The 13,377-nt window shown below is 38.2% G+C and overlaps 1 protein-coding gene across 1 annotated transcript in view; it reads right to left on the bottom strand.

Annotated features, from left to right (window-relative positions):
- The window catches only part of CDC42SE2 (CDC42 small effector 2), a 121,376-nt gene extending 108,568 nt beyond the window's left edge, over window positions 1-12,808 (bottom strand). The window contains exon 1 of the mRNA XM_025215568.1: window positions 12,481-12,808. The gene's annotated coding sequence lies outside the window, so the exon portion shown is untranslated. The remainder of the gene's footprint in view (window positions 1-12,480) is intronic.
- Between the last annotated feature and the right edge of the window lie 569 nt (window positions 12,809-13,377).

The following is a 13,377-nucleotide window of genomic DNA, read 5'->3' as shown; positions in this document are numbered from 1 at the left end:
AGAAGGCTGGAGGGGGCTGGGGGGGGTCGGACCTGCCCTGGGCAGGTCTGACCCCCTGCCCAGGGCAGGGGGTCGGATCTGATGATCTGTTTAGGTCCCCTTTGATCCTAAGCACTATGAAACTGTGAAACAGAAAAAATCATAGGAGATGCATTAGCTAAAGGGGGAAAAGGGCTTGTCTGCTCAGTGTTTTATGCTCAAGGGGACTGGAAGCATAGGAATGAGAAAGCATACAAGTATTTTACGGATAGTACACAAGAAATGCAGGATAAAATCATGAGGAAGTAGGTTAGCGTTTCAAATATGAAGAAGAGGTTAGAAATGCCACTGTGAAAACGACATTTATTTTTTAAGGCCAAGCAATAACCAGACAAGAGAGAACACAGAGCAAAGAACTGAACAGATGAGGAAGGGAAAGGAGAGATTGTGTGCAGAAAGGAGGAACAGCTAGGAGAAATATTCTATGCAGAGGGAAGCATAAAAATAGTTGCTTCAAAAGCACGAGATACATATTAAAAAGGTAAATGGAAATGAAGAATATTTTACAACTGACAGAGCTGTAGATGCAACCAACTATGGATGGACGAGGAAACATAACAGGCTGAGATATACAAACAACCATCCAGAAATGAAGTTCTTCTGAGCAATTGTGCAGTCACAAAGCAAAGTAAATTGCAGGAATGGGTTACAGTCACACGAGCTGGAGCTTGCAGGGAAAAGAACAGCAACATATTTATGTTTAAAAGGTAAATTGAACACTCCCAAGCACCTTTATAGATCTTAAACTGTGCATAATGCAACATATAGTAATCATAATAAATTTAGTGAAAGGCAAGAATGCTTGTGGGTGATAACTTTTTTGGGGCCAGGGTTGGAAAAGAGACAAGACATGCGGCTGATCCCAAAAAAGGTATCACTCACATGAATTTTTGCCTCGGACATGTTTCCTGGACCACTGTGAAAGCAACATAAATCCAATACTATCAATGTATTTAGTGACTTTCCTGTAAATGCATTTACAGATCACCACCAAGCATAGTCAAATTGGCCAAGTAGATCATGCTTTTCATGAGGCCCATCTAAATGTTTTTCAGGAGGGTATAAGCCAGTGGGGGCTACCCTTTTGGCAGATATGTCACAAATTACCCATGCGCCTTACCCAAATACCACTCCAATCTCTTATACAGCCTGCTGACTAGCTTTCTGCTCCCTGCCTCGACCCCTGCTTTCTGCTCCCTGACCAAGCTGCTGCTCTGCTTTCTGCCTTATCTGCCACTATGCAAACTATCTACTCGCCAATCAACCGTGTGCCACACAGAGGCTGCCCATGCCACTTGTGGTACCTGTGCCACAGGTTGGCCACCCCTAGTGCAAGCAATGACTGGTAGTGTACTTTGCTGATCAATGCTGGACAAGCAGCTGCTTAGTTAACATGAGTCACCATATTGAACTCAGCTAATCAACAAGTTAGATGTGAAAGTATTTTAAATCATGGAATTTCTTTAGGAAGATCTGCATTTTTACACTAGACATGGGCTGTGGTGTAAATTTAACTAGCCACATGGGTGTAATTTCAGTGGCATATGTTATCCTAGACCCCCTGCACCCATGTGGAGCTTAAGTGAAATCAAAAAAGGAGAATGGTTCACATTAGTGAATGCAATTGCAGAAGTGTATTGTTCAGCATGCTCAATGCAGAATCGGTCCCTTGGAACATGATAAAGTAACATGAACTCTGCCCTCTTTAATGCGTGTATTACAGTAGGATTTTTAAATATCATAACAGTAACTCTGAATACCACTGTGCTAGGCAACTTACGATCAGATCTGCATTAAATTCTAACATTCAAAAGGATAAAGGCTTTATTGTTCTACTCGCTTACAAGTATAGCCAACTTTATACAGTCATAGCTATAATCAGGGTCCAAGTTAGTAGATACATATCATTGTTCAATGGCTGTGCAGAGGCTTACATTGAGATGGCTAGCAATCTCCATCCAATTCCTATTGGTTAATAAAATTCATAAACACACATCTATAACTAACATCATTTTGGCCAGGAAAACTGACTCTTCATAAATCTGTTGGTTAATCCAGGTCAAGGTAATCACATTTGGCTCTGCAACTTTACCACCTCTCTCTGTCTTTCTGGTACTGAATTCTACTATTACCATTACTGTTAGTTTTTTTAGTACTTTGAAATTGTAGCTAGCTCTGAAAACTGAAGATTTTTGCCTCGTAATTTCAGCACATTTCCTAATCACAAAATAAGAAGAACCCATTTTATCTGTTGCAAAGGGGCTCTCTTGCAACTCCAGTAAATAGTCTAAATTTGACAATGTCTGTTCAGACAGTCATATTTTCCTACTCAGTCTACAACAGGTTGAGCCGTATCTGCTCATTTGAAAAGTTAAGTAATAAGTAGTTTGTCAAAACACAGATGACAAAGCAGAACAAGATGGTAAATGAGATAGAGACCTCAAATGGCTACAATAGTATACCAATTAATGGTGTGCTGTAACTGCAAAAACAACCACATTTTCAGAAAACTTGCATACAGAACACTACAATCCCATGCAATTACCTCAGCTGCTTCAAAAGATGGGTAAAAAAATGTAAAAGGGTTATGGTTGAACTGTGCCAGTTTAGAAATAGAGAAGAAAATAACCCACGGGTTCCCCCTGGATCCTCCTTCCACCTCCAAAAAAACAAAACAAAACAAAACAAAACAAAACAAAAAAACACAGCAGAGAAGTCACAAATGAGGGATGTGCAAGTAGATTTTTAAAACTCAAAAAGATTAGAATTAATATTCAACTGTTGATACCTAGTGTGTGTCAAAACCACTCAAAAATTTGCATTGAAGATGCTCAAGACTTGTCAGTCTAAACTAGTTTCTCCAGGCAGTTTTAAAAATGCATGTCTACCTATTTTAGAAGGACAAAGTTGTCAAGTGACTATAATAGATTCCTTTAATATCAAGGCTACAGTCAGTGAGGTTTTCCTTATTTTTAAACCATTATCAGTGCATTCAGGTTTTCCAAGTTGTCCACAAGAAATGGAGAAGCTAAAACAGTAATATAAAAATGATAATACTTAGATTATTATCCTGATTGTGTATCCAGTGAAGTTAATTGAAGTCAATAACAAAATATTCTCGGCATCATTGCAAATTGCACCAGAGCACAGCTGAGCACACTTTAATCCAAAATGTTTTACAGCAAGCAAGGACAAACTATAAAAATTATTTCTTTAGAGAAAGTCACAATGAAAACATCTGCATTGTTTCAATTCATTAAGCAGTACTGTGGAGACTTGGAAATTAATAAGTAGAAATTAAGATAAATCATCATTAAAACTACTTTAAATGACTATAAAAAGAGGCTGTGACTCTTTCTGGATCTCCATGTAGAAGGAGATAGTTTTTCTAAAGAGGCTTATTAATATCACACAACACTTTGTAACAAGTGGCTGAAACTCATACTGCAGATTAGAACTAGGAAATAACTGTCCTATTTAAAAAAAAAGGGAAAAAAAATCAAATTTGGGTACAATTTACCTTTAAAGTACTAAAACTACAAGATCTGAACACATTTTACAGAAAATTACAACTTTTAGAAGCCCCTGGAAATTAGAAAATTTCAAGTGAGACCTAAAGTTTAATTCCATCATAATCTTAATACAATATTTTATTATTCCTCTTCAAGAAGAAAAAAAATGATTAAGTTTTACATTTTGCTCATTTGCTTACAGAGAGAATTAACAGATTACGCTGTACAAATGCCACTAGCAAGGGGGATTAACCATGATGTCTCTCAAAGTACTGGGTCTCAAAAATCTATTCAGATCAGGCTTACAGGCTACTTATTTTCAGATTTAAATTTGGGTTTGATATATTTTGCACATATATTCAAGTACAGAAATTCAAAGTGCATGTTACTTCATCTGTCTGAATCCTACCTTCAAATAACAGAAAAAGGAAATTCTAAGTAGTCTTAGCCCATACAATTGTGCACAGGGATTGCAACTTTCTTAGACGTGTGTTCCACAGGGTTCTCTCACTCTGTTATGCCTAAAACGCAAGAATGCTTCTTTCCTGGTATTTTCTTACTTTTTGGTGAAATCTCTCTAATATTTTTCCAGAAAAAAATTGCATTTAATAAAAATACTTTGGAAACTGCTGCTTCCAATGTTCTCCTAGTCTACATCAGTTCATGACTGTTCACTCCCACTTGACTCAAGAACCTAAAATTAAGCATCAGGATATCCTTCAAATTATCATCAGCACATGTGTTTCAGATCACACAGATTAGTCTGCTGGTTCCAAGTTAGTGCAGTGTGATGCATTCAGAAACAAAGCCTCAGTCTTACCATAATACTGGGTCACATAACAAAATGTTATCCTTAAAAAATAAAAATGGTAAGCAGATAACTGAATGCTAACTGAATAGTCCAACACAGCAGGTGGATAATGCAGTCTTTAGTAAATATGTAGCTAACAAATAGCTCCATTGGCTGAACAGATGACAGCATAAAGAATAGCAACCCACTTTCATGAGATAAAGTCTTTCATAGCCCCTACCCAACTTATTCTCAGGAAACAAAAATGAGCCTTTTAAGAAACAAATGAGTTGAGTGTTTTGCAAAGGATGGACTGCACACAACCCAAGTAAAATCCTGAAACACCTCCACTGGAGATGCTCCTTACATTTCACATATACTGCAGCTGAAATGATTCTGCGGTTGACAACCTGATGTTCATATTCATAAAGGGAGACAGACTGAGAACTCCAAGATTGAATCTGTGCATTCATATAAATTCATCAGGAGCCTGGGAGGCTGATTTGGAGAGATCAGTTTATAATCCAGGCCCCTTCTGCTTCTTGGCCCTTTGATGAGCCTGCTTTCAAACTTTCGCATATTTGTGATTCTGCAGCATGGTTACAAACCCAGTAAGAAATGGACTGAAATCATCAGCTTTCATTTCAAACAGAAGTGCAATATATGCAAATCACTAGAATCTGGCTTGGATTTGAAGAAATCCAAGTGGTTCTAAATCATCCTTCCTCTATAGAAAATTAAGCTACTTCAGTATTAATAACAATTATTTTTAGTTTCTTTTTTTGGTTTTAATCTGACATTTTTTTTTCTGATTGAAATCATTTAACCTAAAAAAAGTTTTTTCTTTAAAAGAATGTCCATCACCCAGACATCCAAATGTTCCTGCTTCACCACAAAGAGATGAGCTAGATAGCAAGATTAAAAAAAAAATCTTAAATTGAAATTAAATTACTTGCACCTGCCCCAGTCAGTCTTTCTAAATGCACATAAATATTTCTGCCTGGTTGTAACAGCAAAGTTCATTGGTCCACACATCTTTTTTCCCTTACTGTTTGTGGCTGTGGAGTGTTAGTATATAGGCAAGCTGTTGCCAGCAATTGTGATCACAATTTGAGATACAGTGGGTAAAACACTGAGCTGCCTGTCCATGGTTGTATTCATCACTGCTAGTAGTAAGGAAGCAAAAAGTATTTTAACAAAATAAGCTAGCATAGCTAATTTTGGTCTCAGGTCTCATTATGCATCAGGTCTAATTATTCATTCTGCATAGATGACAGTATGAATAAAATTTCTAGACAAAACAAAACCCAAAACATTTCAGGTATAACTTGGCAAGAAGGCAACAGGTGAAGAACTACTTTAATGCAGCATTTTTAATATGCAACTCCAGTACAAAACACATGCCAAAGGTGTTATGGATCTTTCCACATTGTTCTTACACTGGTAGTCTCAGTAGGTTTTGATAAGTTATTATTTTTCCTAAATCCAAACAATATCCTCATAGCTTTGATTTTATGAGTGGTTTACAAGTCAGTTAAGCAGCTTTTTTCTCTTCTTTTTAGCATCAAGCCATTAGCAGCATTGACCGCATCATATTATTAATTAAGCATATGCATAAAGAACTACATACTTCAAAGAACAGGCAGCTCCTAGTGGCAGTGAACACGTTATACTAAACTCAGCTTCTGACTTTACCCTTCCTCCCACACAAACATTACCATGGTGATGTGCAACATTTGTTGCTTGGAATTTTAGAATAGCACAGTATCTAAATGCCCTCAGCATCTTTGACAAGATGTGAATACAAATTAAGTTACATTTAAATAGAAAATGAGTGACAATTTGTTAGCAATTGTCTTTAGGACAGAACATACTGATTAAAATATCTTCTAAAAATTTGACATGTCAGCATAAAAAGTAATAAATCACCACCTACACCAACCTTCCACCCCCAGAAATATTTTTTTAAATAAATAAGGAGTTATTCTCTTCTGCTCCTAAACAATAATCCATTGTTATTTTTTTATCTACACTAGCATTATAATTAATAGTTTTACTAAAAGATGCCTGCTTTTCAACAAATCGATTCATGCATTTTCTTCCAATTTTTTAGACCTTTCCTCTAGAAAATGGGTTCTATGAACAATTTAAATTTAACACGGTGAATCCACCTAGCATAATTACTTTGCTCAGTCCCAACAAGATGAGAGGACTACCTAGTCATCCATGAGTGATGCATTGTAGATGGACTGTGCACTAGATATACATACATACATACACACACACACACACACGGTTTTTTGTTTTTTTAAGTTTTCTGTTTGGCTTGTAAAGGTCATATTAACGTTATTTCGGGGACGAGGGTAACTTAGGCAGAATTTGGGTGCCTAAGTATAAGAGGGCAATTTATAGTCTTGCCTGCTTAGCAGTGAAAACTCTGGTGCCTAAAGTTACACAGACTCCTAAAATGTTGCCATTTATGCTAGCTGGAGCATCTCAGTACCAGTCTCATGAATTTGGCATTCAAAAATTGGGTGCCCCTATGCTGAAGTTCCCTTAGAAACTCAATCCAGTAGACATGCTCATAGCACCTGTAACATACACCAAAAGCACTGAGTTCAGCCCACAACATAACAGCTATGGCCACTTTAACTGAAAAAGTCTGCAGGAGCAGATGATAACAGCTTGTATAACAGGCTACTGGCAAGAGGACTTGCCCAGGAAGTGGAAGACCTCAGTTCCAGGTCCTTGAGACAGGAAACCTTTTGATTGATGCAGTTCTAGAGAAAAATGGGAATTGTGCCCACTGGTCTCCAATATTCTGCAAGGTCTTTCTACCCTTCCAGTAGAAACCATACCACAGCACAGTCAATATTTAACATTCATGGGGCCAAAGAGAAATAGTGAGAGCAAGAGAGAGAGCATATAAGTGAGAGTGAACAAGATTCTCATGTCTGTATAAGGTACTCCTCTAGAAGGAGGCAGTTCTGGGCTCCAGAGCCTTCTCCCTCAGTGTTTACCCATTTTATCCAATGAGTCTTTGATGCAAAATGAATAAACAGTCCTTCAATTAAATGTGTCCAGTCCAGCAAGGCCTACAGGCAGAGGACTCTCCTGGGAGGCCAGAGACACAAGTTTGTACTCCCTCTAGCTGATTTAACTCCTTGGTATCACTTTCTGCGTAAGTGCTCTTAACCAGCAAACTATACGAATCTCACCATCACCTCCTTCTCCTCCTCCAGGCAAATTATCTAAGGAGATGACTTATGCAACTATGTGCAGGAGAAAGTTTTGAGCTGCTGATGGCAAAATTAAGCCCTCCCTGAAGCATGAACTCCATTTACAAATTTGACATACTCTAAACCATTCATTTCCCCAAAGTACTGATATTTTCTTGCTGTCACTACTTCGATACTCCATGGGAAATAAAATATTTTTGATAACCAATTCAAAGCACCAGTGTGGGATGTGGAAACTCATACCAAGTTGAGGGGTAAGAATCCATTTTCCCTAACAGAGGGAAATGGAGGGTACTAGCAAAGAAATAGCAGATGAGTCAGGTGAACATCTGTTCTAAGAATACATGGGAAAAGAAGGTATTGTTCAACAAGTGATGTCTGTTAGAGAACGGCTGTATCACACAATGGCAACTGAAAAAAAAACAGCAAGAGAGAAAGAGCAAGCAAGCAGGAGAATGTTATCAGTCAGAACAAGTAGCTACTGGACATGAACTGGAAGATAAAAACCACCCATAATAACAAAGTGCGTCTCACATGTAATAATTCAGTATTTAACTGCCCAAGAGTTTTGACAAGGAAACTAGCCTCATTAGTTTTAAGCACTATCATTGCACAAGATATAATCTACCCCCAAACTGGTGTCACAAAAAAGAAGAAGCGGGCACTTCCCAGAAAAATTATATCAGATGTCAAAGAGAAGCAGACAGGAAAGGAAAGAAGTATTTTGGTGAAAATGTCCCTAAAATGGCACATCTATAAATTAAAATACAGGAAGCGCTAAAAATTTCTGAGACAGCTATGGCTAATTTGGTCAGAAATTAGCAAAATTTCTGAGACGACATACAGCTAATTTGGTCAGAGATTACTATGTCTCTTTGAATGAGAACAATTCTAGATGTTAGATAGTAACTATTTTGCAATACCATGTTTTCCACTTTGTCTAAACTTCAGCTTACAACTTTGATTTACTATGTAAATAACTTTCTTTCTATAAAGTTAAAAGCCAATGCAAACTGAAAACCATTTAAGTATGTTTTTTCAAGTGATGTGTTATAAAGTGTAAAACACTGAAACTCTTAGCAAATGATGGTGTTGTGTGTCCTGTTCAGTTCACAAATTGCTTTGCGTCTTTAGACTTTGATTTACAGTCATGGAACAAATAGGTCTCTGTCAAAGAGAAGTAGATATGTATCCCTACTAGCCATAAGCTCCCACTGTCAATACTGTCTACCACCTAACTGTGATGATAAGATTTACATGATGACTTTTCACTAAGTGTGATCAGCTAAAGGCGTGAAGAACCTTTACTTATTATTTATTATATTTTTCTACGTTATTATGGGAATGAACCCATGTTTCTCCCACAATACATCTCCTGCAGTGCAGCAACACTATTTTATACAGTCTGAGCAAACATTTACTATTTATTGCCATTTCAGCTCATATGCATCTAAAATGATGGGAGGTCCAGTTTTGGATGGATGCACTGGCAACTTGCCTGCATCCAGACCTCCAAAAATTAATTATTGGAGCATGTTTCATGAAGACACTTGGATATAATGAATGTATATTAATTCAGCACCAAATATAGAGACCCACAGTCCCTTCAACTTGTACTTCAGCACTAAAGGGAGTAGTGGCTGGGGGCCCTTTATAAACCACTGTGGAAGCCATTTACCAATTATTCAAACCACTGTCTGAAAAATGAGCTTTTTATAAAAAAAAAAATTTTTTAAACTTATTTGAAGTCTGAAACAAAAATGAACAGCAGCATAACACCACTACGTAGACAACCTTGGTGACATTAGCTCGTCTTCTGCTAGCATCACACATTGATGTGCTGTTGTGTATTTGAAGGGGTGCATCATAAGATGACAAAGGGATAAAACATACAAACTTCTGGTAAGGAGTGTGTATGGGCATAAGATAAGCAATCAAGAACATAGACAAACAGATATTATGGTCACCTTTTCTCCAAGATCAGCGAGCTGTGTTCTGAACGAAACACCCTGATGGACCATAATATCCACCCAAGTAATTCTTCTAATGCACTATTGTAAACAGGAAAATACAGTGTTCCAAGTATGTCAGTACTCCACAAAAGGTTGTTAATTAATGGAATACTTTTACTCCTCTGGGATGTTATTAATTATCTTTGTAAAGTAATTCAGCATCGTGAATCACCAACTAATGGTAAACAGAACATAGGACCGGAAGGGGCCGCAAATTATGGAGACCAGCACCTAAATATAGCATGAGCTCCAGCAATAAACCTTCTCATAGGATATTCTCACAACCTATTAGTCCTCACGCTTCAAGCTTCCTACAGCAGCATTTATGATGCTTGTAAGAATAATAAGAACTGAATGAAGAGGCTTACTGTTAAAGTAAGATTGTTTTAACATGGTGGATATAGTGGCCTGACATGCTCCCTCCTCTTCCATCTTATACGTATATTGTTTATTTCCTGATTTTCTCATCATTTCTTGAAGCCCCAACTGCTCATACAAAGAAAGAGACACTAAGCAGCTACGCATAATGAAGACAGAGGTTTTTAGCTCATCAAAATATCCTCTGCAAGCCTTTATAGAAGCTTTTGCATAGTTTACAACTAGCAGGAAGTACTACAGTTCGAAGACTGACTGATGTTTCAGTAGTGACAAACACACACAACAAAATAATGCCTGTTTCAGAACTATTTTTTTTTTAAGCTGCCTACTACAAATGATGTAGGGTTGATGTATTAATCATGTCTAATGAACCAAAGGCATAAATGTCTTGATGTCAATCTAAATCTTCTAATACGCAGAAAAAAAAATTAAGTCTATTTTCTCCAGGAGAAAATAAAAAGTGTATAACAGATAAATAATGTAGCATGTATTCCATTCTAACAGCCAGCATGGGAAACATAGCTGAACTATAGTTAGCTTGGAACCCTACTTGAAAAAGAAAAGAAAGCTAGATAAACTTTAAAGAAGAAAAATCCTTTGAGAACCACCTAAAAGTTATAAGCAACAGACACATGTAGAGCCATCTTAAAAAAACAGATGAGTACAAGATGAGCATGACATGACATTTCTAACTTCTGCCATTGGACAAAACTTTATTTTTTGACACTACAATCCATTTCTCTCTCTCCCCTCCCCCAATTTAAGATTAAAACCTATTAGTGCCTAATACAAGTTCTTCCTGAAGAAAAAAAGAAAAGGTTACCTTATTTACTGCAAGGCCTCCACAGGACATTCATTTCTCACCACCACTATAATCACCAGCGATTTTTCATTACATTGCCTGCTCTGACATCAAGAAGGTACACCACCACAGTCACAGAATGCAGAAAATGTCACTGAAATGTCCTGCTGCATTTGTGCCTTTTTTTACTACTACTACCTTTTTCCCAGATGAAAAACCAACCAACTTATTTTTTGGACAACGGGAACCACAAGAAGATGCTGAAAAAGCTTCTGTCTTTTTCTATCACAACACACCACAGACTTTGCAAGCTGTGCTCAGATTTTCACAGTGCTGGCATCCACAGAGCTCTGACAAGCACTTCAGGTCAGAGGTACCTGCATGCATGAAGATAAGTTGCAGTTTGCTTGCTATATGATATCATAATGCATTGTCAGTAGTATTAAAACTGAGATTCACCTGCTTCTCTAATGATCATCAAAAGGCTATAGCCCAGAAGTGTTTTAAGTGTGGATGAACAAAACATGTTGTGACCCTACCATTTTTTATGTCCTTCACTCAGTCAGTGCAAGCCAGGTTATAAAAATAATCAACTGCCGAGGCTAATTTTATAGTTTCTAGTATATAAATCTTCAATATCTACAGGTTTGAAGTTTCTTGACAAGCATACAATTAATTCTTTGTTGAGGAAAGGAGTTTACTGCTTCTAAAAGAGTACAAATAGACAACCTACTCTTGTGGTAGAAAGTGTTCTAGCGACTAATGAAGTTAATAATCCAGAACGCGTACCTTTTGCTTCTCATTTCTTGTGCTGCCCAAAGAGAAAACGCCAGTATATTTAGAACCCAACCCTGCAAGTACTTAATACACGCACTCAACTTTTCATAAAATGACCTCATTGAGTAGATCAGCAAATACGTGTTTGCAGCATCCGAACCTTATTTTGCACTCTTCAGCATTTAATCTCTAACACTGCCTTTTTTAGAAAAAAAGGAAGTGACAGCAGAAACTGAAAGGGGGTAGTGAAGGATAGAATAATTAAGAATTGTATAGATGTGTTCACAAACTGAGAAACAGCACTCTCAGCAACAGCTGCTCAACAGTTTTTCACTGGTATTTCAGAAAAAGGGGGAAGAAAATTGCCAAAATATATTTTATAAGGTAACAGTGAATTTCACCAGCTATAAGCTCCTCCAACCTTAATAAACAGTGTGGTAAGCAAAATGGTTTATTATACAGGCAAGTAAACTAGAAAAAGACAAATTTAAATCATTGTCCAAAGTCCTAACATCAGTCACTCTATTGCCATCATTAAAGTTACTCCAGATTTACTTGGGTAAAAGAGGCAAAATAACTTAAAAAGTAGTATTACATAAGCTCTTCCATCACAGAACAATACCTCTCTAAAAAAAAAAAAAAAAAAAAAAAAAAAAAAGGTAAAGCAGTAAGTTCATTTTTATCTACAGCTAAGTAGGAAGGAAGACTGGCAGGCAGTACACAAAAATTAGCTTTACATTTTTATTTTGAGCGCCTCTAAAGTAAATGCTGCCATAGTACAAGAGTGCTTTTAGATTTTGCTGAAGCTTTTCCTGGAAAATTTGGTTACCTGCTGAATAGCATAAAACTTTTTTTCTTTAAACACTGACTTCAACCACTCAGAAAAGTCAGCATGTGACACAAAACATGAGTTAAAGGACATATCACTTACTTCATACCTGATGCAAGTCAAATCTTTAAAACATTCCTTTAAGCCGGCAAGCAGCCAATTTTAGGCCCAAATTCTCCCTACAGGGGTGCTCATCCCAAACTTAAGACAAATTAAAAACAAGATGACTTCTTCAATGTCTCATTCAAGGTGTGCTGCATTTCAAAACGAACATGTTGCAGCTCAAAGGGACGGCTTCCCATACTGCAGCAGCAGAGGTGTGTTCAGTTTTAATTCACGGATGGATTTTATACCTGGGGGCTCCGGGATGGCCATTTCCCTGCACATGAAGCTTTGCGTGTTACCTTGCTTTTAACACTAGCACCCTGCGTGGCTCGGCACAAGGGAATGGCCTGCTCCCCCCACGCCACCCACACCCTCTCCAGTGCCCAGCTCACGTTCAGTTCGGATGCTGCACTACACTGCTGCCACCACACCCTCTCCAAGAAAACACCCAGCGTCAAGGCCTCCTCGCCAAGCCCCCGACACACTTGCAACCTGCGCTCCCCTCTGACACTCCCGGACAGCGCCGTTCCCCCAGACCTGTCACTGTCTCGTCCAGGTGATGGCACGAGCCAAAAGAAAACAGCACCAGAAAATTTTTTTAAAACCCCACGATTTAAAGGTGTGACCGGCAAATAAAAAAATAAAATACAATAAAATAAAAATCAAAGGGTATCGCAAGGCACGATGCCTTCCTCGGGCGCTGTCAGGAGCATCAGCAGGCCGAGCACATCGGGGCTGGGGAGGGGGTCAAGGGGGAGGAAAAATGAGGGGGCTTTGGGGTGAGGGGAGCCTCCTTCTCCTCTCCTCTCCTCTCCCGGGAGCCGGGCTGGTCCCGGTGGGGCTGGAAGGGAAAAGCCCGCGCTTGGCACCGGGGGCGCAGCCAGGAGACCCCAC

Source organism: Alligator sinensis, unplaced genomic scaffold, assembly GCF_000455745.1.
Source record: "Alligator sinensis unplaced genomic scaffold, ASM45574v1 scaffold1197_1, whole genome shotgun sequence".
NCBI lineage: Eukaryota > Metazoa > Chordata > Crocodylia > Alligatoridae > Alligator > Alligator sinensis.
Note: the sequence above shows the minus strand (reverse complement) of the source record. Positions and strands in the feature narration are given on the sequence as shown.